This window comes from Zalophus californianus, chromosome X (assembly GCF_009762305.2).
Source record: "Zalophus californianus isolate mZalCal1 chromosome X, mZalCal1.pri.v2, whole genome shotgun sequence".
NCBI lineage: Eukaryota > Metazoa > Chordata > Mammalia > Carnivora > Otariidae > Zalophus > Zalophus californianus.
In genome coordinates, this window is record NC_045612.1 from 4698144 (window position 1) to 4721551 (window position 23408).

Genomic DNA, 23408 nt, shown 5'->3' on the forward strand with positions numbered 1-23408 from the left:
GAAACACGCGCGCACACACACAGATAGACGCTATTGCCTATGCATACCGAAACACACACACACACAGACGCTGTTGCGTATGCATACCGAAACACACACACACACACACACACACACACACACAGACGCTGTTGCCTATGCATACTGAAACACACACACACACACACACAGACACTGTTGCGTATGCATACCGAAACACACACACACACACACACACACACACACACAGACGCTATTGCATATGCATACCGAAACACACACACACAGATAGACGCTGTTGCGTATGCATACCGAAACACACACACACACACATTCAGACGCTGTTACATATGAATACCTACACACACACACACACACACACACACTGTTGCGTATGCATACCGACACACACACACACACAGACGCTGTTGCATATGCATACCGAAACACACACACACACACTCACACACACACACAGATGCTGTTGCGTATGCATATCGAAACACACACACACACACACACACAGATGCTGTTGCGTATGCATACCGAAACACACACGCACACACACACACAGACACTGTTGTGTATGCATACCGAAACACACGCGCACACACAGATAGATGCTGTTGTGTATGCATACCGAAACACACACACACACACACAGACACTGTTGCGTATGCATACCGAAACACACACACACACACACACACACAGACGCTGTTGTGTATGCATACCGAAACACACACACACACAGACGCTGTTGCGTATGCATACCGAAACACACACGCACACACACACACAGACGCTGTTGCGTATGCATACCGAAACACACACACACACACACACCCAGACGCTGTTGTGTATGCATACCGACACACACACACACACACACATGCACACAGTGTTGCATATGCATACCGAAACACACACACACACACACACACAGATAGACGCTGTTGCGTATGCATACTGAAACACACACACACACAGAGATAGACGCTGTTGCATATGCATACCGAAATGCACACACACACACACACACAGACGCTGTTGCGTATGCATACCGAAACACACATACAGATGCTGTTGTATATGCATACCTACACACACACACACACACACACACACAGACACTGTTGCATATGCATACCGAAACACATGCACACACACACAGATATACACTGTTGCGTATGCATACCGTACCACAGACACAGAGATAGACGCTGTTGTGTATGCATACCAACACACACACACACACACACACGCTGTTGCGTATGCATACCGAAACACACACACACACACACATAGAGACGCTGTTGCATATGCATACCTACACACACACACACACACACACACACACAGACGCTGTTGCGTATGCATACCGAAACACATGCGCACACACACACACAGATATACCCTGTTGTGTATGCATACTGTACCACACACACACAGAGATAGACACTGTTGCGTATGCATACCGACACACACACACACACACACACACAGATAGATGCTGTTGTGTATGCATACCAAAACACACACACACACACACGTGCATACAGAAACAGAGATACACAGACATACACATAGACACATGCAGACATGTACGCGGATACATGCACACACACATATGCAGATCCACAAAGATGTACATCAACACACAGCTTTCCCCCCATCTCTGCCTCCAGAAAACACCCTGGCACTAGAGGCCCTGGAGGCCCTGGAGGAAGTGCTCCCTCTCTATACTGGGAGTGCCTCATCAGTACTGGTGGTTCCCTGGCCCTTCTACCTTCCAGCTGGTTCCAGCAGTGGCCGGCAGAGGGAAGAGAACTGTAGCTGCCCTCCTTTCCAGCCCTGCCTGCCACTTGCCTTAAGGCACACACTCAAGCAAGGTTCATTTCCCCTTGAAATGACTGCAAAACCGGTGCTGTCCGTGGACTTAACATACAAGAGTCACCGGCGATGGTGGGCTAGGGAGGAGGAAAGCACTGGGCATGGTTTGCTTTTGTAGCAACTTCAGAAGGCAAGAGCTTCGGAGTGCAGAAACAACTTGGGTCCAGGTGCCAGCTAACCACAGCCAAACCTGGCAAGTAAAGGTGTGCAGCGTGCTGTTAGCTGGTGGCCGAGGAGAAATCGTGGGTAGAACATGGGAGTCAGGGGACCTGGGTTCACCTCCCATCTTACCCAGATCCCTTGACTTCTATGAGCCTCGGGCTCCGCATCTGCAAAATGGGACTGATCCCCTTTGCTCTTCAGATGACAACCTGAACCTGCCCTGTGGGACAGAGGGGCGGGATGGGGGGAGGGCAGCCCCTTCCTACAGTGCAGGAAACGGAGCAAGCCACCGTGCTGACAGAAGCAGTGTCATTTTGTGTCCCTCCTTTACAGTGAAGCTTGGCTGGAGTCCTAAGAATGTTAATATTGAGAGGGAAAACTAGAGAGTTTAGGTACAGATAAGGGAAATGAGGCAGAGACTTGTCCAGGATCACAGGGATGACGAGCAGGGACACCAGACCCTGAATCCCACGTCAGGGTGCCATGGCAGCAGCTGGACTGAGGACAGGCACTCGAGCGAAAGTTCCCTCGGGTTCACATTCAGAAAGGTATTCACAGAGGAAGTCTAATAAAACCTGAGGCAGCCTCCCAGGCTGCCACGACCCTGCCTCTCTCCCAAGTGTGACCCTGCCAGCCACACCAAGACTTCGGCCTGTCCCTGCCAAGCCGACGGGCAAGCCTCTTCACACCTCCGGGTTTCACCTGCTCTCGACACCCTAATGAGTTTGGCCCGGAGGACCCTATGAGGCTTGGCAGCCTCTACATCGACTTTCCTCTATGGCCGTCCACCTATTCTGACTTCTAGCCAGAGCTACTGGAGACACGCTAGGCCGGCTCTGGACTCCCAGGGGGGCTGGGTGGAGCTTGGGGTCCTCCCTTTCTGCTTGGAACCAAAGACTTGTGGAACCCCCACACACCCCCAGATTTCTAAACAAGGCAATCGGGGGATCAGAGTCCTAGATCCCCAATTAGGACAATGCTCAAGAATTCTTCATCCCCCTCAGAGGCCAAAGTGCTCTAAAAAGAAAGTGGGAGAAGACAAGGCCACAGCTAATTGGGGAACATGAGGCATGGCAAGGAGGTGTCCCCGTAGGTCTGCACCCACAGTCCAGCCTTCTAGCTCCAGCTATACTGTGGTGGGTCCGACTGAGAAATCTGCCTAAGAAGGCGAACAGAAGGAGGGAAGGGGACTCAGCCAGTGGCCCGTGGGAGCAGTGAGTTAAAAGAAGAAATGGAGCAGCCATTTCTTTCAAAATAAAGACTATTTTGAAGGTCAGAAAAGATCTGTGGAGAGCTCATGTTTAAGTTGTCTTCCTTAACACATTCCACTCTTTAGATGGATTTAGAATAATAGGAAAAAACCCTAGTGTGGCACTTACAGACTTCACGTGAAATCTCATTTGATAGGAGGAAAATGTGCTTTTAGGACTTATTATGATGAAATAAATTCTCTCCATTCTTGGAAATGCGTCTTTGCAAATATTTCTGATATTATTTCACAAATGAAAGAAAACAGTCAAGGCTGCTACCACCAGCTTTGGAGGAAACAATCTAATTTTCCAGATATTTATCACAACTTGGCAACAACGGCTCTGGTTTCCAAAGAAAGTGGGAAAATCGCCATGCATTTCGGAAATGGTTCACAGACACTTCCCTCCCAGGACACAGTCATCAAGACGCGGAGGATCGGGCATGATAAGCGGGCAAGAGCAATGTAGTGCAGAAGCCAAAAGAGCTGAAAGGGAAAATTGACATGGATACTTTTGTAGGCTACTCTGCTCGATCGCCAAGAGTGAATTTCCACAGTTCAAACTCTATGAGCCGATTTCCTTTGCCGGTCCTATGTGGTGTTCGCCGCCTAAGCAAACACAAGGCCGCTCTGCTGTGATGGGTAGCGAAGGAGAGACTGCAGAGCCCCAAGCAGATCTTGAATGCATGGCACTTGACCCATCCCATGAGCCCAGCTGCTAAGACGCACTGAATAAGACATGTTTTCTTGATCAAACCTGTCTTGCCTGAGACAGAAAAAAACAAACCCATGTCATCGGCTGGGGCTTAACACTGTGGAGGCCACATATGCCATGTGCTAATTCACCAGGAAGAGGAAGTTTCAGGAAAGCGACTGGATAGGGCTGGGCTTCAGGAGGCATGCAACTTGAGCTTCTCCTGAGCCCGGCCTGGTCCACTGCATTTATTCCTTCTGGACCGATCTCTTCACAATCCAAATCAGTACCACCTCCATGACTTCACGAGTCCTTGCTCTAACTCCTTCAAGGATAATTATTTGACTCCATTTCTGGACCAAATGCAAATGTATGTTTCTGGGGTTTAAGGGTTCAAACAGCTAGAGCTTGAAAGGCGTGGAAGGTTACAGAGCCACAGAGCTCCAGGCTCTTCAACGGAGTGTCACCAGTTACTGTCCTTCAGCTGTGCACGAAGTTGGTTTGGAATTCAGAAACACTCCAAAGAAACACTTCTGTGCCAAGACTTTGCAGTTCATTCATCCAATAAGCCGTCCACTTATTCATCTAGGCAAGCTGCCTGTATCATCCTGATTCATCCTTCCTCTTTTTGCTCATACAAGAAAAGGATGAGAGTTGTACAGAAGGCGTAAGAAAAGAGACAAACTTTTCATTCTCTCCTGCAGGGAAGGTAAGGTACAGTAAAGTTCTGTTAAGCTATACAACCTTAGTGCATCCAACAGGTATTGTTTTTAATAATATGTACCTTTTAAAGTGGATAAGAAGCCTCTGGGGGTTTCTGAAATTCATTTCATATTCATTTAAGAAATTGCTTTTTTTCTTCTTTTTTAAAAAAGATTTATTTTCTTTATTTCAGAGAGAGAGAGAAAGAGAGAGAGAGTGGAGGGAGGAGCAGAGGGAGAGAGAACTCAGACTCCCCACTGAGGCGGCGCTCAACGTGGGACTCGATCCCATGACCCACGAGATCACGACCTGAGCCAAAACCAAGAATTGGACGCTCATCCCCCTGAGCCACCCAGGCACCTCTAAGAAATTACTTTTTATGAGAGAGTATCTCTGCTGAGTTTCTCTTGGGTATCAAAAGTTAGAGGGCGTAGCCCGCATATCTACAAAGGCTGAGAGGGTCTCTGCTTTCCATTAAAATGTTTTCCAACTCTCAAAGCATTTGTCAATACACTCAGAAGAATCAGAATGAAATGAATCCAAGGCTTGGTATTCAGGGTCTTGCATGGGTGGTTTATGAAAAAGCTCTGAAGTTGGAATGGGAGCCCTGGGTTCAAGTCCCAGCTCTGGAGGTTGCCGGCTGCATGCGTGTAATTGTGAGCCTCTTTACTGCCCTCTCACCACCCTGCTGGCCACCTCTGCTTGTCACCTGTCTGCTGTTCACCTGATGTGAACTGAGTTCCAAGCTCCGGGGCGGACAGAGCAGCACCTCCACCGTCACACCCAGTGCGCAAGATCATGGTGACATTGTGGCAGGCCCGGCTCACTGCTAATTACAGTCACAGTCAATTAAAAGTGTAAAAGCCCCTAGTTTTTTTTCTCAAGCCACGGTTCCCTCATCCTACGCTTGGGCAGATGGGTTCACAACCCAAATGTAGGACCAGCTATTTGTCCCTGTTAAATTTCCCATGACAATCTTAAGCTCGTTAAGATCTCTTTAGATCCCAAGTTCATACTACCGAGAATTCGTCACCCTCTGGTGTTATGTCAGTGGGCAAATACCAGATTTGGGTTTCTCTATTCTCATCCAGATCACTGAGGAACAAGTGAAACCAGCCAGGAGGGAGGCTTGGGACTTGCCCCTAGACTTCCTTCCCTGAGGGAGTACATTAATCCATTGCCCAAGGCCTTGGGATTCAGTCCTTTAATTGGTTACGCAATCATATAACTGGGCTGTAAACAGGATTTCACAACAGACAATGCCAAATGCTTTGTTGAAGTTTAAAAACGCTTGCTTTTCTCTGACCTACCTGCCCAGTGAGCAATTGCAACAGAAAAGGAGCCCATTCCAACACAACAGGCTACTCCTAATGAACCCATGGCAGCTCCGAGGGATCCCCGCTCCTTCTGCTTTTGTCTTAGACTCACTTTTCACTGGCTTCCTTTTCTAAGCATGCATTCACTCACTTGCTCTAAGTTTTTCCAGGAAGCCATGCTAACTGTAGCTACGTAAGATACCCAGCACGGGGAACTTCTTTTCTGGTGGTTTGGGTGTACGTGCCCATTTGGTGGTTTATGGTTCCTCTTTGCAGTTGTGTGTGATTCCTTAATGCTCCGTGATGAGGGTTCACGGTCCTGTTAGCAAGTGCTCTCCCCTCCGTGCCTGGCCAAGAGGCCCCCCTCTCACAATCCCCTCATCCGTCACGGTCTCCAACTCTAGCTGAGCAGCAACCCCAGCCCATCAGTCTCCGCACGACGAGTCTCTTCACTACCCAGGAACTCCGGGCTGTGGTGTTTCTTCGCCACCTTCTCTCTTCTGGGGGCACACCCTTCCCCCCAGCTCTCCGCCCCTGACTCTGATGCATCTTTAGGAAATCTGGAGTCTTACTCTTGGTGCGATGAGCTCTAAATGACTGTTTCTTGCTAGTGGAAGAGCGTTTCTTCTGGTCTTCCCTGTCTTAGGCCTTTCTTCCCGTTCCTGACTCAATCTTCTGTCGGAAAGCGGTGTTCCTGGGTTATGTGGGAAGGGAAAAGGTGCACCTCCGTAACAAACTCGCAAAAGCCCGGGGTAAGCTTGTTAGGAATTGCCCTGGCCGCCCCCCCCCCCACCCCACGCCTTCCAGTGATGGCTGAGTGTCCATCGCTGAACTGCCCAGATAGGAAGCACACCATGCAGGGAGATGGGGGAGAAGGGGAGTCCACCTGAAGAGAAGAGCCTGAGGCTGGAGCTGGAGGGGTGGGTTTTCAAGAGCAGTGGGTAGTTCCTCCAGCTGTGTGGATGGGTGAGAGTCCCCAGAAGCCTGGAGGCGGAGGGGTGCTGGGTGGGGGTGCAATGTGAGGAGAACTGGGGACAGCTTGTTGTCTCCTGATGTTCCCCCCTTGATGATGGGACTGTGGAGCGAACTGAACTCTTTCCCTCTCGCACTCATGATTGTTTTGATGTGTTCTGACGCTGGGTCATGCGTCTCAGGGCCCCCACATTACCGTCTGTGGCTAAAAGTACAAAATAGAATCCCAGTGTTGATTTGCTGACACGTGGACTTTTCTCTTCCTAGCGAGTGATTACGTTTCCTTCAACAAGAATCTGTCCGGCCGCACTAACACCATTTTATTTAGCTTTAGAGCATTTTGTGGGGGCACTTTTACATCCTTAACTTTTAATATGGTTGTAGATCACATGGTTTTAATGGCTAAACTTTGATTCCCTACATTTGACCAAAAACAATGTTTCACAGAGCACACAGGCCAGTTAAATCAAGTGGATTCAGTTCACTGGCAGCCTGCCCGCTTCTCCGGCCAAGCAGTGCAGTCTCTGCTCCTAGGGCCCCGACAGCCCCCACGGCTGGCTTGCCGGGACCCAGGAAAGAGGGAGATGGGCCAGAGAAAAGCATCCTGGCAGCAAAGGGTCCCGTTGGGCAGGTTTGTAGGGCCATCTCGGGACCGGGCAGCGTGGGGTGTGGTGACAGCATCCCAAGCAAATGGACAGACCGCCTCTAGGCAGACACTGCTCTAACTTGTACGGGTCTCCTCTGCCCATCACAGTGGCCTTGGCTTCTCGAGCTGCTTTGGAGGCCACATGCAAGGGGCACTATGCACGATAAAGGCTGAAATGGCCTTGCAGCCGGCACGACTGCTCCAAAGCCCAGGCAGTGGTGGTGCCCAGCTGGCCCAGACAACGGTCTCTGGTTCTCTGCAAAACCTGCTGTCTGTCCCAGCTTGGAGCCTGACCAGGGCGGGGGGTGATGGTCAGTGCTGCTAAATGTTTCCGGGGGGGGTGGTGGGATCGGAGGTGGCTCCTCTGCACCTCACAACCACTCTGTGAGGCAAATAGGGCTGGGGTTCCTATCCCAGAGGAGGGTGCTTTGGCTGAAGAAGGGGAACGGGGCACTGGCCAGGTCCTGTGATACCCGGCTAGCACACGGCTGCCTCAGCATTCCTTTGGGAGTGAAGGTCATCACCCATCGTGGGGGGACCGAGGGGGGACCCCAGACTGGCTGTTGGGCCTTCCTGGAACTGGGTGGGGTCTGGACTTCAAATTCTGTGCCATCCTGAGAGGCAGTATAGTAGCCGAGCAGTTAAAACACGGACTCTGGCAACCAATGGTTTGGGTTTGAATCTCAGCTTTGCCACTGATTAGTTATGTGATCTTGGGGAAGTTACTCAACTTCTCTGTTTATGTTTCCTTAACTGTAAAAGAGAGATGGTGATGACTGCCTCTGCCCATGGGGTTGTGATGAAGATCAAAGGCATGATACCTGTAATGCGCTTAGAACAGGTGCTACCCCATGGTTAGCCCCACCGAATGTTAGCTCGGGGTGCTGTCTTCCTCTAGGCCCCCATCCAGGTCCTGGCAGAGGGGAACCAGGCCACTGTGGTAATAGCTGCCGGGCGGAATGAAACGTTGTCACGGTCGCAGAGCAACGTTGACTGTTTTTCTGTCCAGTGTCCCCACCACAAGAACATGAGCCCCACGCTGAATACCCAGTTCCTGGAAGAGAGCCTGGCACGCGGTAAAGAAGCAGGTGTGGGAATCCCCCCTGGAAAGGGTCCCAGCGGTAGAAAATTCCTAACTTGGGTGCAAACACAGGTGGGTGACAGACAGCAGAAGAGACCTAAGCAGGCTTCAGACAGTCTACAGAGCTCAGGGCTGGCCTAGGAGTCAGGAGGCTGGGCTTTGAGAGGCTTTGCGGCTCCCTTGCCATGGAGCCTGCCCCTTTTTGGGCCTCAGTGTCCTCTCTGGGTGACAAACAATGTGAGGTGGGACCATGGTCTGTGCCCTCCAGGAAGTCACGTTCCCATCTGGGCCCAGAACACACAGGGCACTAGCAAAACAAGAGGGGAAGGGACACACCCAGTTCCGAGGCTTGGGCTCACTACCATCACGTTCAAGGTCAGGCTCAATTTCTGACAGCCATATCCACAGCCCGTTTCTATGTCAATTATAGGAGCCCATTTCTATGTCAATTATAGGAGCCAATTTCTCTGCCTTACTTTATATTATGTTCATCTCTCCTCCCCCCCTCCATTCCTAAGTGTGAAAGTTACATTTAAAAAACACATTTTGGAGAGCAGGTACATTTTGACAGGAACGACTTGAAATCGCCACAGGTATAAACGCACATGAAGAGAGACCACTGTTTGGTTTGCTTCTGAGAGCCACGTATTCTATGGACAGGCTACTAGGCTGCCCACTTTCTCTGAAGTGCACAAACCATGGCATATCAGAGAAAAGGATGAACCCAGACTAGTCAAGTGGCTCACATTATTTTAGGTTGTCAGTTGACAACTTTTGCTTCCAGAAGCCAGAGCCCATTTTGGCAGCGACGACCCCCATCCCTAACTCCTTGTCATCTTTGGGAAATGACGGTACTAATATCCAGTCTGTATGATGAGGCCAGCTCGTCTACCTACTGCCAAGCAGCCAGCCAGAGGTATTATCCAGTTGAGTGAGGTTTTCACAAGAGGAGAGCCAGAGACTACTATACGGACCCCAATAATGCTGACCACAGGCAAAGGAAGGAGTGGCCCGCCCTGAAGCACCCAACCAATTGGTTGTACCCATATTTCATGAGAACGCATACGATCCAAGAGCAACTGCATGCGGGTGGGGGGAGAGTGTGGGACCAATAGCTTGGCGGGCCACCCAGTCTCTGCAGAGCTCCTCAAGGCCACAGAGTTGAGCTGCACACTTTGCCTGGTGGAGCACCCCACAGCATCCCCACACGAGAGGCTGTGGCCATCCCTCTCCACAGTCCCGAGTCCTCTCGCGTGCCACCTCCGCCATGTTTCCTTTCTCCATCATGTGTTAGTATCCACACCAGGTGGAGAGCAGCGAATACAACCGGCTTAGAGACTGTGGCAAGCTAACCGAGAAGCACTGGAAAACAGCTCATGCAACCAAATGCCAATGTTTGAGCAAACCACCACCCCAGGACTGCCTCCCCCGCATTGGCCCTGCAACTCTAGCTACTCAGCGCTTCCATTTGCAGACATAAACATCCACTTACGGGTTCTGAAAACACCATCTAAGCCAACATTTGGACGCAAGTAATGCTAACAGGGCTGCATAATCAGTAAACTCCCTTTTCTGCTGTGTGCCTTTGCAATACTCTCCGGGAAGAAGGCACTGGAATCTTAGATAAAAGTTGACATGGAAGTAAGTTACCAGTACAGAAAAATGTTGGATTTTAAGGAAAAAGAATATTGTACTCTGCAGATAAAGAGAACAGAGATTTTTTCTCCTTATCTCAAAACAGATCCTTTTGCAGAATTGCTGAAATGGAAGTAATTATCAAGAACTGAGAACGTTAATCAAGAAAAACCTGTTCTTTCCTTGATCCCAAACTCTGTAGATAGAAGAATCAATAGACTGAAAATGAAATTAACTTACACCACGAGGAACAGTTAGTTTTCTCCTCCGAAACCCATCTGACGTTTCACACCTTCCCTAGATACGGCAGAGCTTGTCCCACCATACCTGTGGGGAGAGAAGCCCCTCACCCCCCTCTCCCAGGGCTGTGCTGGTGAATAATTAACAGGCAGCTCTCCAGGGGGAAAAGCTCTCACTGGGGCCGATTTCTGGCCACCAACAAAATTCCTGCAAATATAACAATTGGCCTGCGGGAGCGGGCGTGCCCCTGCTCTAGCACACCGCGGCCCCTCCCCTGTCTGCGCGTGTCCTGTGCCTTCTACTCTGGGATCGTAGAGATGGCAAATAGATAAATCACCAAAGGAGAATGCAGATTACTATTAATGGTCACACACAGGCAGCCTTTTGGCTTCTGAACTCTTTCCTTAATGATAGTTATCACGGCCCGTCTTTATTAAGGGCTAACACGGGGCCAGGATGTGGTACAGGCATTGTCTCCTTTAATCCTCATGTCAACACAAGGAGGTAGGCACTCTTGTTATTCCCATTTCACAGAGGAGAAAACTAAATTCCGAGAGGTTTAGCGGGTCACCCAACATCACACAGCTCACAAGCGGGGAGCAAGGACTGGAACCTAAGTTCCCTGGTTGTGCTTTGGCAGTAAGAAGAAAGTACAGAAAAAGCTGTAAAGTCAACAGTTTGACTTAGCTGAAGAATCAGGAGAAAAAAACAACAACAGCAACCAATTAACTGGGTTTCAGTGTTGTCTTAGCAGGGGGCTATTAACCTAGGGTTCATGGGTAGAAGTTAGAGAGTCCGTAAAGTCGAATGCAGGAAAAAATTACATTTCTATTTTCACTGACCTCTAACTGAAAGTTAGCATTCCTTTCAATTATGAATGTTGGCAACACACCGCTGTAATATTTACAGAACCTGTGAGTTTGTCACCAAGAGAAATCGAAGACATTTTTATTTCACATTACGCTCATAGTAGGAATCTCCAAATATCACTACCTTGAAATTACAGGAGTTATGAGACCTACCGCTAGATCTTATTTAATGTGTTAGGAAGCACTTATTAACAAAACAAATTTGTGATATATTTATATATGTTGGTTACTGAGGTAACTATTTCAGGCTAACTGGTATCCCTTGTGATCCCATTGTTTTGTATTTAAGAATGGCTTTTTTTGAAAAGGTCTGTAAGGTTCACCAGAAAGCCAAGGATATCCATAGCACGTTAAGGGTTAAGAATCCCAGCCTCCGAGAGTACTTTCACTAGCGCCCAGGACCAATCCTCTTCCCTTCCAGAAGGCTTGAGGACCAGCTCCGTCCCAGAACGCTCAGAAGCCACCCCATCACAACTGCTCTAAGAATCCTAGAATCTGTGGCCTCCCCCACCCCATCTCCAGGTATAATGAGCCTTTTGATTGCTAGTTAGAGAGGTTCTCCTGAGAGCTCTGTGTCTCGTTTCCAGAAACAGGCATGCTTGTTTGTTTAGGATGGTTGGGCCCACTCGGACAGAGGCCATGCCCATGGCTTGTAATCGACGGGCACTCCGGCATTTTTCCCTGGTGAGACAGCTTGGGATCATGAGTCAGTCGTTCCTGGGAAATGGCTGAGAAGCAGCTTTCAGAGATGAGAATGAAGTGGAGGGGGCGTCTGAGGGAGGGGCAGGGGAGAGGCTGAGTCAGACTCCAGCCACTCTTCTAGGTTCTCCTAGAAGCCTTCGCTCCATGGATAGGGGTCACTGGCCTGCCTCACTCCAGGCCAGCTTGGCTCCTCTGTCTGCATCGCCCTTGGTGGGGCCCCAAGCCCAGCCAATGTTTGCCACAGAAAACTTCTAGAATGAGTGTGTTACTATCTTGATGGAAAAATACTAACAGGACGGATCTTCCAGGGAGTATGACACCCACCTCCTCTTTGCTGGGGCATCAAGGGCTCCCAAAGGCACCCAGAGGATCCTAGGGGCACTTGTACTCTAACAAGCTAAGGAAGCAAGGCTGCACTCTGGGATTTGGAGTAGTTCTGTTTGGGCGACACTGGATTTTGCTCACTGCTACCCAGGTTCTGTGAGGTGATGGAGGCCCGAGGGCAGCATGCCTTTCCTTCCTGACCTGCGTGCCCGGATCTCATCTTCCCTGGCCACGTGACAGGGAGCAAGGACTTCACCCCGAGCCCCCTTTCCACCTTGCCTTTCTCCAGTGGGCCTTTAAAGAGATAACAGGAGAATGAAAGGCGAAGTACAATAGGAAGTTAGCAACAGGTGGAAAACAGGTCATGTCACAACTGCCCTCTCTGTCTTATTCCAAGTCAGAAGCCAGATGTGCACTGCCCCATGGCAAGGGGCCCCCAGACCCAGGCCTTAACGTGGCCGCACAGGTGGGCTCCAGGGCCTGGAAGTGGGTGCCCAGGAAAACTGCCCGTTCATTCCTCAGAGAGGTTCCATTTCTCTGGCAGGAAGCCAGGAGAAAGGCCTGAACACGTGCTTGGTTGCTCCCCCTCCCTTCCCTTGGCCCTCGGCAGAGCTCAGGCTTCCTTCAAAGGGGCCAGTTTGACTCCTGCTGATGTTCCCCTGTCCCCAAGTTCCTTGGTCCCCCGCATCCACTCTGCTCTTCACCACTTGCCCCTCATTCCGATCTCGTGTCACAATATAGCCCCCGAAACTAGACCAAAGTGATTTCTGGACACAGCCCGATGTTTGGTTTGCTGCAGAACCGGTCGAAAAACCACGAACCTCTGCTAACCCCACAGAAAGGCATGGATTTGAAGAATCACACCAGTGTGGAATGTACAGCTACTTTGAAAAAACAGTTCGGGAGTTTCTTTAAAAGTTAAACATATACCTTATAACCCAAGCATTCCACTGCTGGATATTTACCTAGGAGAATGGAAGACTGGGTCCACGCAAACACTCCTACCCGGACGTTGACAGCAGTTGTATTTATAGTAACCCCAAACTGGAAGCGACCCAAATGCCCACGAACAGGTGGACGGATGGGCCACCGTGGCATAATCTGTACAAGCGAGTATTAGTTGGCAATAAAAGGGAATGGACAATGGATGCACACAGCATGATGGGATCTCAGTCATTACGCTGAACGAAAGAAGCCAGACCAAAAAGGAGTCCCTATTTTGTGATTCCCTTTATGAAAAACTCTAGAAAATGCAAGCTGCTGGACACTGATGGTAAGCAGATGAGCACTTGTCCCAGGATGATGAAGCGGATCAAGGGGGAGGGACCGTCTAGGGGCGTAAGGCAACTTTGGGGATGTGGGTATATCATTATCTGGACTGCGGTGATGGGACACGCTCGTGCCAACACTGATCGAATAGGCGCCTTGGTCGTAGGCCAGTTACACCGCAACCAAAGCAATGAAACAATGCGGTCCCTGCTCAGTTGCTAGCTCTGGGCGACACCCCTGAGCTTCAGACGATGGGGATGTGGGCGATTTTTGATATTTCATCGGATGCATCAATGCACCTTCTCATTGTTCTGATGCCTGGGCTTTCCTCGCTCTCTGGATGAGAGTCTCCACTGTATTTTCACTTGAATTTTCTAGAGGGTTCCAGGAGGCCCCAGCCTAGGGAGAAGCTGCCAGTGAAGGAAATCACTCTTTAAAATCATAACCATTCGTGGAGACCCGTTAGCAGCAATGGAGTGCGTGCAGTGGGCCTTGCCTCCTTATGCTTGCGTTCTGCCCTTTTCCGCACAGGCTGCAGCTCACCCACCCGGAAGCCAGACGGAGCAGGGAGTCTCCCACCACACGGTGGCCCTGGGGTGGCTCTCAGGAGGGTGAGCTACCTTGCTCTTTACTTCATGTGGACAAATGGGAGCTCTGTGGCTTCCTGCTGCTTAGCCGAAGGTGGTGGTGGGGGCCACAGAGAGGGTTACTAACCTCCCAATTTTCAGAAACCAAATAATAAAATCTGGTGTCAAGCCTGCAATATCTTTGTTTGTTGGGGTAAAAAAAATCACATAACACGAAGCTAGCCATTTTAAAGTGTACAATTCAGGGCATTTAGTCCCTTCACAATGCTGTGCAACCATGGGCTCTACGTGGTTCCAAACCATTTTCATCCCCCAAAGGAAACTCTGTACCCATTAGCAGTCACTGCCCATGTCCCACTCCCCACCCCAGCCCCTGACAGCTATTAATCTGCTTTCTGTCGCTGTGGATTTCGCTCTTTTGGACATTTCATATCAACGGGATCATCCAACATGTGATACTTTGTGTCTGGCTTTCTTTCCTCCGCGTGTTTGAGAGGTTCGTCCACGTCGGAGCATAGATCAGAACTTCATTCCTTTTCATGGCTGAAGAATATTCCAGCGCATGGACTACAGGACTTTTAGTATCTTTGCTTCTTCTCTACCTTCTAAACCAAAATCCTCTGGCCGGAACACATACTAGTTGCAGTCTCTGTAACTGGCATGAATGAAGGACGAGATGAGGCGTGCTGAGGTACAGCAGGAAGAACACCCCCTTGGGAGGTACGGGTTCTAACCTCCTCAGGGAACCTCCAGCCTGTGACCGGGAGTAAGCATTTAACGCACCGGACAGAATGGATTTGTAGGCCACCATCTTGTTTCTCTGACAGTAGCCTGTGACAACTTCTGAGCCACACCCAGGATTTTTTTTTTTTTTTTTTCTGACGAGCCTCCCTTTAGAGAGCAATGAGGCAAAAGCTGGGTCCGAAATAAAAGACAATCTCTTCCGAAGCCACCACAGCCACTGCTAGACTTTTACGCCACGAACGTCCCCTCAGCACCCCCTCCATATTCGTCGAGAGCCCATTCACTTATCTTTCATACTACTGGTATTAGTTTTCTGCGGCGGCTATAACAAATTACCACACACCGGTGGCTTGAAACAACAGAAATTTATTCTCTCCTAGTTCTGGAAACCAGAAGTCCGAAATCCAGGTGTGGGCAGGGTCACTTCCTTCTGGAAGCGCTGAGGGAAAATCTGTTTCATGGCTCTGCCCTAGCTCCTGGCATTGCCGGCGGACCTTGGCGTTCCTTGGTCCGTAGCTGCATCACTCCATGTCTGTCTCTGTCTTCACAGGGCCACCTTTCCCTCTTCTTGTAAAGACCCCAGTCAGATTGACCTAGGCCCACTCTAATGACCACCTCTGAACTTGAGCACCTCTGCATGGACCCCATTTCCCAGTACAGTCACATCCATAGGTGATGGGCGTTCGGGCTTCACCGTATCTTTTCGGGGGACACGATTCCACCCACAATACCATTCAAGTCTCTGAGCTGAACACCTTCCACACTTGTTAATAACATATTTTTATCACAAATTCTAGCCTACGTCTCTGTGTGGGTGAAACATCAGTCAAGCCTGTCTTTGGAGTAATAGCCATCTGTTGATTCTGCCTCTCAGCCGTCTGTCAGGCCTGTCTCCTTCCACTGCCCTGGCTTAGCCTCATAATTTTTCCCCTGCACTCCTGCCACAGCCTCCTCTCAGGGGACCTCCTCTGCCTCTAGTCTCTCCTTCCCAATTTGTCTTCTGTACTGCAGTCAGAGAGATCTTTCCAAAACACTGATCTGACCATCTTCCCTGCTCAAAAATATGGGTGGTACCATAGGTTCTCCAGGGAAAGTTCCAAAGCATGGCCTTTGGAGTTCTCCACATTTGTCAGCCCCTCTCTGTCCCGCCTTCAGCCCCCTAGTGCCCCTGGTGCTCCCAAACTGACCACCTCGGGGCCTAAGCAAAGGTCTAGCTGCTTGGGTGCTGGCTTCTGTCCTGCATGACCTCTTCCTCACTGCATGTGACCTCTGAACCATACGTCCCCCTCCCTTCCCTGAACTCAAATGTCACTTTGTTTGGACCCTTCTGGCATCCACTCATCCACCCCTCTGAGCATCTACTCTGGGCTGGGCATTAAGCTTGGATCTCAGTGGGAGAAGTTGACCCGTGACACATGTCAGAAGGTGCTAACAGAGGGGCTTTGAGGGTGATAAAGCCTGACCAGATTGTAAGTTCCTACAAGGCAGAAAACACACCACACCAGCATTTCATACTCAGTGCTTGGCCCAGTACCTGGCACAGAGCAGGTGCTTAAGAAATGTCTGTGGAATGAATTCTCACTAAGGAGACTAGAGAAAGGTTTCCAGGAGAAGTGGCATCTGAGGGGGATCCTAATGAGTGAATGGGACTCTGATAGGGAAACAAGACAGAGTGGGAGATATACTGAGATAGACCAAAGACAGTTGCTGCCCTAAAGGAACCGTCTAGAAATAATTATACTACCAGGCTGCAGGCAACCAATACCTTCAGAAAACAGAGATGTCCTTTGGAGGTTCATGGAGGAGGCAGCCTTCTATAGTTTGCTTTGTATTTATGGTCACTGATGTTATATTCCTTTGTTGGCCTGTCTCCTCCACGAGCCTGGAAGTTCCCTGATGGCAACATATGTGTGTCACTACACCCCAACTATGTCAAGGGAGTAGGGAATGGCTGCTGAACATCCTTTATTGAATTCACATCGAAAACGCCCTGCTGTGATTACCACTGACAGCCTTCCTGCTGAAGACGCCGAGGCTGTCAGTTCCCTTTACCTGCGCTGATAGAGTAGGAAAGAAGGAGAATCTACAACGAATGTTGACATGAGCTTTGGAAAGCTAGTGTGTGATCTCGCTCCTCATTCCTCCTTCTCTTCCTCCTTTTCCTCCTTGTTTTCTCCTCCCTTCCACCCTCCCCCCCCCCAACCCCTGCCTGTCAGAGTAGTCGGAGATGATGTGAGAGAGGAAGGCTGGGGTCAGCTCAGGAAATGCCCTGATATATATATTTTTTCATTATGATTTATTATATTACATTATATATGTTCACGCATAGATATATAATATACATTCATATATATATTTCTTGTATATTTCATAAATGTGTGTATATATATACATATATGTAAATAAATATATATATATATAATGAAATAGAGAGAGAGAGAGAGAGAGTCAGAAATGGGCAGGAATAAAATGGATTGCCACATAAGGGAGTAAGTTTCCTGCCCCTGGAAATGTATGTTCAAGCATGTGACAGGAAACAACATGATGAAGAAGATGAATAGAGAATTTAGGCGTCCAAAAAGTGTGGTTATGCTAGATGATTTTATGATTCCATCTAACACGGAGATGTCATGATCATGGCTTCTAAACTGCTAGAGAATCAGCACTGAATGACTAATTAGCTGGTGAGGGGCTGTAAAAGGAGGAGTTGGAAATAACCACACAGTTTCTGGTGAGTGTTGCTGCTATGATTGTAGTGAGCGGGAGAGAGGGGCAAGTGATCCTCGCACACACTGACCTGAAGGCTCACTGGGTCTGAAGCTCAGGTGACAGGCTGGAGATCGAGATTTGAGGGTCACTAGTTCACTTCATGTACCCAAATAACCAAGGAGGGAACACACACAATAGGAAAGAGAACCCCATTTATAGAAACAACAAAGAAAATAACATTCTTAGGAAGACACACAACAAGCATGTATAAAACCTCTCTGAAGAAAATGCTAAAACACTCCCGAAGACGTGAAAGTGGACCTGAACAAACGGAAAGATACTCTCTGCTCTCGAATGGGATGACTCAACTCATAAAGACATCAGCAGTCCTCTCTTAGTTTATAAATATGAAATGCAATCCTAAAAAAAGGTACTAACAAGCTTTTTAATGCTGCTAGACAATTGACACTAAATTTCATATGGAAAAAGAAACATACAAGAATAGCCAGGAGAACGTCTTATAGGACACTTTTGGTTCCCACCAAGATGGAGTGGCCCCATTTCTCCCAGGTCCTCCCTCTTGCAACTAAAAAACCTGCACATTGCCCAACAACGTGAATGAATTTAACAGTACTGACTGTACACTTACAAATGATTAAGATGCTACATTTCACATTATGTGTATTTTACCATAATTAGAAAGTTTTAAATAAGCAAACTGCAGAAACAAACAAAAGATATAACAAACAAGTATAAGAAACCTCTAGAAGGCAGAAAGAGAGGGTGGGTGGTCAACCTAGGGATTTAGAGACTTGAGGAACAGCACATCAGGGAGTTTGATGGGTTTCTTTATGGACTCCCATAGATCCTGAACAGGCTGCTGCAGAAACCTCCAACCTGGAACTGCCAACAGGTACACTGGGGTAGTGTCAGTTCAACAAGCAATTACAAATATTTCTGAAACAAATTAACAAAATAAAAAATCTCAGCAAAGAAATAGAAGTTATAAAAAAAAAGAACCAAATAGAAATTATAAAACTGAAAAGTACAGTAACCGAAATAAAATAACTCACAGACAAGGCTAATTAGTAGGATGGAGATTAAAGGAGACCTTCAGGGACACAACAACAACAAAAGATCCAACATTTGTATTATTGGAGGCCCAGAAGAGGAGAGAGTGAGAGTGAAAACGTAGTCAAAAAAAAAAAAATAGTTAAAAACCTTCAAAATCTGGCAAAATCATAAACCTATCCAAGAACCTGAGATCATCTCAAACAGGAAAAATCCAAAGAAATCCATGCCAAGACACTTCATAATTAAACTTCTAAAAACAAAAAGACAAAGGAAAAAATCATAGAGAACTATCAGTTCAAAAGATAGGGGATTTCTTTTCAGTTACCATGAGGTGCAGAAGGAAGTGGCATAACATTTTTCAAGGGCTGAAAGAAAAGAACTGTCAACTCCAAACTAGGTCTCTGGCAAAAAATACTCTTCAGGAATGAGGGGGAAATCGAGACATTCTTGGATGAAGGAAAACAAGATATGTCATTAATAATACTCCCATCATTAAAGAATGGCTAAAGGAAGTTCTCCAAGCAGAAAAGAAATGATAACAGAAAAGGAAACTTTATAAAGGAAAGAAGAAATTCAGAATAGGTAAGAACAGTGATAAATAGAATAAGCCCTTCTCCTCATGAGTTTCTTCCATCTTATATTTGATGGATGAAGCAAAAATTGTAACACCATCTCATCTAATTCTCAGTGTCTACAGAAGAAATGGCTAAGACAATTATATTTAAAAAGCAGGGGAGGGAAAAGTGATCTAAATGGATACTTCACTCAAAGTGATAAAGTGTAGACTGTAGACTGTGATAAATTACTTGTATATGCAGCTATTAGAGTAACATTAAGTGGTTACTAGAGTAATGACTAAGAAAGATTATACAATATGATACTCAAAAACACTGAGTATAAATCAAGATGTAATCCTAAAATATGTCTAAGTAACCCACACGAACGCAAGGAAAGAGAACCAGAGGAACACAAACTAGAGGAAGCAAACAGAAAAGAATAAAATTGCACATGTAAGCTGGAACATATCAACAATTACCTTACATTTATACGATTTAAACACACCAATTAAAGGACAGAGATTGGCAGAGTAGATTATAAAAAATGGCCCAACTAAATTCTACCTACAAGATATTCCAAATACAATAGCATAGTTAGGTGGAAAGTAAAAGGACGGAAAGCTACACCATGCAACCATTAATTTAAAAAAAAGCAGTAGTGGTTGTATTAACATCGGAAAAAAACTTGAGACCAAAGCATATTATGGGAGACAGACAGACATTATATAATGATGAAAGAATCAAACCACTAGGAAGACATAATGACCCTAAATGTGTACACACCAAACAACAAAGTCTCAAAACACATGGAGCAAAAACCGGGCGAACTAAAGGGAGACATTGACACATCCACCTGATACTTGGGAGACTTCGACACCCCGTGCTCAGCAATAGATACAACCACTTGTCACAATTAACAAAAATGAAGGACTCAATAATACTTTTTTGACTAACAGGCTCTAGATGACATTTATGGAACACTCCACCCAGCAACAGCAGATTACGCATTCATTTCAAGGGCCCATAGAACATACACCAAGATAAACCATATCCTGGGTCCTAAAACACACCTCAACAAATTTAAAAGCATTGAAATCACACAGTGTATGTTCTTTAATCACAATGTTCTTTAATCAGAGTGGAAATCAATAACAGAAAGAAATCAGGAAAATCTCCAAATACTTAAAAATTAAGCAACACACTTTTAAACAATGCATGGGTCAAAGAGGAAGTCCCAAAGGAAATAAAAAATGCATCTAGCTGAATGAAAATGAGAACACAACTTATAAAAGCATGTGGGGGAATAGTTAAAGCAGTGCTGAGAGGGAAACCTATAACACTAAATGCATACGTTAGAAAAGTGGAAAGCTCTCAAATTAGTATGTAAGATTAATCAATAATCTAAGCTTATACCTCAAGAACCTAGGAAAAGAAGAGCAAAATAAACCCAAGGCAGCAGAAGCTAAGAGATGATAGAGACGAGGAATCAATAAAATTTGAAACAGAAAAATGATAGAGAAAAATCAATGAGACAAAAAGCTGATTCTTTGAAAAGATCAGCAAACTTGACCTCTAGCAAGACTGAAAAGAACGAGAGAAGACACCAACTACCAAGATCAGAAATGAAGCACAGAGCTATCGCTTACAGACCAGGCAGACATCAAAAAGGCTATTAAAGGAATATTATGAGAAACTTTACATGAACAAATTTGACAACTTAAGTGAAATTGACCAATTCCTTGCCAAGCACAAGCTACCAAAATAGACTATTTGAATAGCCTTATCACTACTAAGGAAATTGAATTCATAATTTTAAAAACTTTCTCCCACAAAACACCAGACCCAGATGGTTCCATTGGAGAATTCTACCAAACATTAAAGAAGAATTAATACCAACTCTACCCATTCTCTTATAGAAAATAAAGAGGCGGGAACCTTTCCAACTCATTTTATAAAATTAATACTGCCCTGATATGAAAACGAGACAAAAACAGTAGAAGAAAGAAAACCAGAGACCCATCATGAATAAAGGTGCAAAAATCCTTAAGAAATTATTAGCAAACAGGGCGCCTGGGTGGCTCAGTCAGTTAAGCTTCTGACTCTTGATTTCAACTCAGGTCATGATCTCAGGGCCCTGGGACCCAGCCTTGTATCGGGCCCCTTGCTCAGCGGGGGGTCTTCTTGTCTCCTTCCTCCTCTGCCCCTGCCCCAGCTCACAAACTCTCTCCCTCTCTCTCAAATAAATAAATAAATCTTAAAAAAAAGAAATTATTAGCAAACTACCACAACTTCTACAATATGAAGTGTACAACCCACATTACCCTACCACTATTAAGGAGATGAATCTGTAGTTCTCAAAAGAGAAATCTCCACACCTACGTTGTTTCACAGGAGAATTTTACCAGATGTTTAAAGAATTAGTACTACTTTTACATAATCTCTTTCAGAAAACAGAAAAGGCAGGAAAACTTCCCAATTCATTTCATGACTCTGATACCAAAGCCAGACAGAGTACAAAATAAGAAAACATAAAACCATTATCTTTCATGAATTTAAACTAAAAAAAATCAACCAGACATTAGCAAATAAAATCCAGGAATACCTAAAAAGAATAATATATAATGACCAAGTGGGGTTTATAGTGGGATTGCAAGGTTGGTTCACCTTTTTGGAAATTAATCCATGGTATCCACACTATTAACAAGCTAAAAAAAAAAAAAGCACATGATCATATCAATTGATGCAGAAAAAGCATTTGACAGATTCAACACCCATTCATTATTTTAAAAACCCCATTTTTCATAAAATTAGAAGCAGAGAACTTCCTCAATGTGATAATGAGCATCTACAAAAAACTCTACAGCTAACATTATACTTAATGATGAGAGACTGAATGTTTTTCCTCTAAGATCGGAAGCAAAGCAACGGGGGAGCCTGGGTGGCTCGGTTGAGTGTCTGACTCTCAGTTTCAGCTTGGGTCATGATCTCAGGACCCTGGGACTGAGCCCTGGATTGGGCTCTGTGCTCAGTGGGGAGTCTGCTTCTCCCTCTCCCTCTGCCCCTCCCCTGACTCGTGTGCATGCTGTCTCAAATAAATAGATAAAAATCTTTAAAAAAAAAAAAAGAAACAAGACAAGAACATCTGCCGTCACCACTGCTATTCAACAAAATACTTGTAGTTCTAGCTGGTGTAATAAGGCAAGAAAATAAAAGTCATAGAGATCAGGAAGGAAGAACTACATCTGTCCCTATCTGCAGATGACATGATTGTCTACATGGAAAATCCCCAAACACTTGACAAAGTAGCTCTTAGAACCAATAAGTGAGTTCAGCAAGGTCACAGGACATAAGATCAACACACAAAACCAATCACATTTTCATATAGTAACAACAAACATTTGGAAACTGAAATTAAAAATACAATACCATATTGGCCTAAGGATAGATATATAGATTAATGACATAGAAGTGAGGGTTAATAAATAAATCTTACATTTATGTTCAATTGATTTTTGACAGAGTGCCAAGACAGAACAATAGTCTTTTCAACAAATGGTGTTGTGACCACTGGATATTCACAACCAGAAGAATGATGTTGACTGCTTTTTCAATATACACAAAAATTAACTCAAAATGGAAGCCAGACCTAAATGTAAAAACAAAAATGACCAAATTCGTATCAAACATAGCAGTAAATCTTTGTGACCTTGAATTAGACAAGAGTTTCTTAGATATGGCATCAAAAGCATGGGATTAAAAAAAAATTGATAAATTAGATTTCATAAAATTGAAACTAGTGTGCTACAAATAATACCATCAGGAAAAAAGGGGCCTGAGTGGCTCAGTTGGTTGAGTGTCTGACTTCAGCTCAGGTCATGATCTCGGGGTGCTGGGATCAAAGCCCGCATCTGGGCTCCTCACTCAACAGGGAGTCTGCTTCTCCTTCTCCTTCTGCCCCTGCCCCTGCCCCTTCCCTTGTTTGTGCACACTCTCTCTCAAATAAA

At 46.4% G+C, this 23408-nt stretch overlaps 1 protein-coding gene across 4 annotated transcripts in view; it reads right to left on the reverse strand.

Annotated features, from left to right (window-relative positions):
- Nucleotides 1-23408, reverse strand: part of MAMLD1 (mastermind like domain containing 1) — a 119603-nt gene that overhangs the window by 74950 nt on the left and 21245 nt on the right. The window lies entirely within an intron of this gene.